This window comes from Equus przewalskii, chromosome X (assembly GCF_037783145.1).
Source record: "Equus przewalskii isolate Varuska chromosome X, EquPr2, whole genome shotgun sequence".
In the NCBI taxonomy this organism is placed as follows: domain Eukaryota; kingdom Metazoa; phylum Chordata; class Mammalia; order Perissodactyla; family Equidae; genus Equus; species Equus przewalskii.
The window spans coordinates 18,631,446-18,635,547 of record NC_091863.1 but is presented as its reverse complement, the minus strand read 5'-3'; positions in this window follow the sequence as shown (position 1 = coordinate 18,635,547).

The following is a 4,102-nucleotide window of genomic DNA, read 5'->3' as shown; positions in this document are numbered from 1 at the left end:
TTTAAATTGTGAACCTACCTTGTTGCCTCCTGTCTGCCAAAGAATTTAGTGCAGAATGCTTTTTATCCGTTTGGAAAACTCAACATACGCAGTTTCCTGCCAAGGCATTTGGAGGGCGTTCTTTAAGCCTGACCTTCGCTGCACTTCCCCTGTGTTGTCTGAATCTCATCAGCCCTACGTGATTCCTTTGTATTTTGCCTCCCTCTACTTCCCGGCTTTTGTTGTCAGGGAGGGTAGATGAAAGGTTGGGGTGAAGGGATTCGACAAAAGATAGGGCATTTGGAGAGATCTGTGGGAAGCCTTAGATCGAAAGCCATACCAAGAGGGTGTTCGGAGATGATGTAGATGAGGACACACAGGACCACGGGTTCATTCTTTCATTCGCCGGAGAGCTCGTCAGCACACTTGCTAGGGGCTGGGCAGGGTATATCTGGTTAAAAACAACAACAGTGATAATAACAGCTGCTTACGTCTGTGGAGCACTGGCCACGGGCTAGGAAGGCACTGTCCTAAGCACGTGACATCTATTAGCTTATTTATGTTTTCTACCAACATTGTGAGGTAAGTTCTGTAACCCCTTCATAGGGTTAGGTCACTCAGGAAACTGAAGCACAGAGAAGTTAAGTAACTTGCTCAAGATTCCACAGCAAGTACATGGTGGTGCTGGGATTTGGAACCAGGCAGTGTGGGGCCTGGGTACTCTTGACCAGTACACAGTACTGCTTTCTGGGAATATAGCAAGGGAGCCTATCCCCCATATCACGGTGTCGCCTCGGAACACAAAGGGAATTATTCCCAGGAGTCTGCAGCCAAGACACAGTTTCTTCCTTTATGCGACGGGAAGCTGATCAAGTTCAGAAGAGACCGAAACCAGGCTGCATAGAAGAGAAAAGTCATCTCTGCAAAGGTGCTCCCAGGAAGGGAGCAGTCTTTAGTGTGGATTCTCCTTCAGCAGTCACAAACTAGGCTCTGCCTCAGAATTAGCTGAGTGCTTTTTAAAAAAAACCATATCAGTTTAATATTTATTGAAATCACAGTTAATATGGACAAGCACTTCTGGCATAAAGAGTCATGGGAACAAACACAGCTACTCTCGAGGCGTGCCATTTGCCTCGCAGAGTCCGGCCTGTGCTGCACTGTAGTAGCTCGCTCGCCTCAGTCTTTGTCCCCCCACGCTGTGCTTCCTTCCATCCCGAGCTTCTGGCCCTTCACGACAGCATTTTGCATATCTACCTATAACCCGGTGGGGTCCCTGAGGTGGTGAACGGGAAGGGATGGGCCCTGGGGAGTTGTCTGAATGTGTTAAGTAGAGTTCAGTTAACACCAGACCTACTGCATCCTGTTGTATAGATTATACATTGTCCACTTATTGCTGCACACTGAACCTTTTTCTAGAACTTTTCTTGCTATTACAAGCAGTGTTGCCGTAAATATCCTAAATAGCTAAAACATTTAACCCTTAAATTATTTTCTTAGGAAATTGTAGAGAAGTGTTATCTAGATCAAAATAGTATGCACATGTTGAAGGCTTTGAGTATGTATATCACATAACTCTCCAGAACAGTTGCACACATTCACTTACTCATCAGCAGTTTCTCTGAACTTTGCCAGATTTTATCCTTTTCTTTTTAAAACATCTTTGCCATTTTGATAGGTGAAAAACGACATTCATTAATTGCCATTCTTTGAATTCTACTGAGATTGAACTTAAAAAATTGGTTGTTGTCTTTTTGAATTACCTGGTCAAGTAATTTTGGATATTAGAATCTTAACTCAAAACCTGCTAACTACTGAGAAAGGTTTTTACATAATAGGAACTGGAGGTTTTAATTTTTAATACAGGACTTTAAGAAGATGAGATGGAGCAAACTATGGAGGATAGTAAGTTCTAGATAATTAGTGTTCTGTCTCTCTTTAAGGAATAGTGAACTTTTATCCAGTACCAGCACTGCTACGTGTCTAGCATGGAACTTCCTAAGGTGGGTTGGACGTGGTTTTGTATTGAATGGTCCATGCTTAGATATGCCAGTTTTACTTGAGGCATTAATTACCAAGTTTTTAGCTTTTGCTTAGGTATTTCTTCAATGGGCTGTCTTCAAGGAGAGTGTGTTCATTCATTGGTTTCTTTAGAAGAGTTCACGCTAGTATGCTTTGCACTGTGTCGTGTGCCCATGTGACGCTGTGGATTGTTTCTTGTGGTAAGCCAAATACTCTGTCTACATGTTCCTTTTGCTACCTGCATTCTCTATGATATGATCTGCTTTATCTCATCTCTTTGAAGAGAGCCAGGATCTTGATTCCCGAAGAACTGAAGTCCTCCCCTCCACCCCAGGGAGTTCATTTTATTTTTTTTTTCAATAAGTTTGCGCAGAGAGAAAGATATTTTCTCTTTCTAAAGGCATATTTGGTTTTGTGGGATGGCGGGGCTCACCTGGGAAGTTCTGCTCCATGTGGCATTGGCTGGAGTCACTCAGGCAGCTGTGTTCAGCTGGGAGCTCAGCTGGGGTGGCTGGAGTGGGTGGGGGTTGGCCAGGCCTCTCTGATGGCTGGTTGGATTTCTTAAATGTTGGCTCGAGGGCTCCAAGAGCAGCCGGCTAGATTCCCAGGTCCCAATTATGTCATCCTCCTGCCTCTCAAAGCCATTTTTTTGGAGGGAATGGTCGGTGGTGTCATGGAAGTTGTCAAAGATGAGCAGGATGATTGAGAGGTCGCTGGTAAGAAAAAAGTTTCCAAAAGCGATGGTGCCTAGGGCTGGATGGCAAGGGGCTGAGTTATTCCAAGGGTCCAGCTCTCTTTCCTGGGTGAATTCCTCAGACACTAGTGCTAGTGAGATGCTCTTTCACAAACATTTTATCGACAAATAACATTGGTAAACACTGCATAGGACATCCCTCCTCTGGTATTTTATAGTGCGTATCAGCTTACAAAAGACTCTGAAAAATAGGGCCCAGAAGAACACCTGTTTAACTTTATTGTATTAGCTTTTGTAAAACTTATTTGACCAGAGACCTTTTTTTGGGGTTCATAATACCTATGAACAATCGAACACACCAGGAGTTTTTAGAACTTTTACAACGCTAGGATCATACTCTATATTGTATTCTGTAACATGAACAGGCAGTATAGTATACTGTCCAAGGAGTAAATTGTTTTGCTATGAAGAATCAAATATTAGTATTATGTTTCTTAAATCCAAATTTAGGATGACATTTTAGATCAGACTGACCCTTCCAGCTTGCAAGGGCTGGCAGTCTTGCTTTGGAGTATAATTGCTTGCTGTCACGCTGATGTTTTATAAATTGTTAGCTTGTAACAAGGTGTTTAACTTTACAACAAATTCTGACTAATAATATTTTAGCATTGTGCCCCTTTACAGATGAGAAGAGAGAGGCGAAAGGAAGTGCAGCAGGAGGATTTGCCTCCATTTCCATACGGAGAATACAAGTTTGTGTTACCGATTTCTGTTTCTGGGCAAGAGCCTCAAGCTCACAATCGATGCTTTCACATGAAAACAACTGGGAGTAACTAGGGATTCTCCATTTGGTTATAGGACCCCACGCAACTTGTGTGTCAGTGAAGTGTGGCACAAACTCGGCAGAAAGTCAGTTACAAGATGTCATCATCACAAAATAGAACAATTTTTATATACAGCTAACATATATCAGATTCTTACTAGGTGTCAGGCACTGGGCTAATGACATCAAAATGTATTTTCTCATTTAACCTTACAATCACCCTTTGAGGTCAGTACCATTATTACCCACATTTTGCAAATGAGGAAAGTGAGGCTTAGAGAGGGAAAGTAACCTCCCAAAGCGCACCCTGTAACTGTAGATAGATGGAGTAGACCCGGACTAGGTCTAGAATCTTGGCCCTTTGCCACAATCCATACGTATTTTCTCAGCTGTTATGATAAAGTATTAACTAATGATTATATATATATATATGTATCAGAATACAGTCGGGTCTCAACCATAAGACATGAGAATGGCTGAAATATGTTTGGCATTTGTTTTAATTCTCTCTTAGAATAAAACTTTTGCTACATTTGTGATTGACCCTCTAAATTGACTTGTGAATGTTTTCTACCCCTTGGCAATAC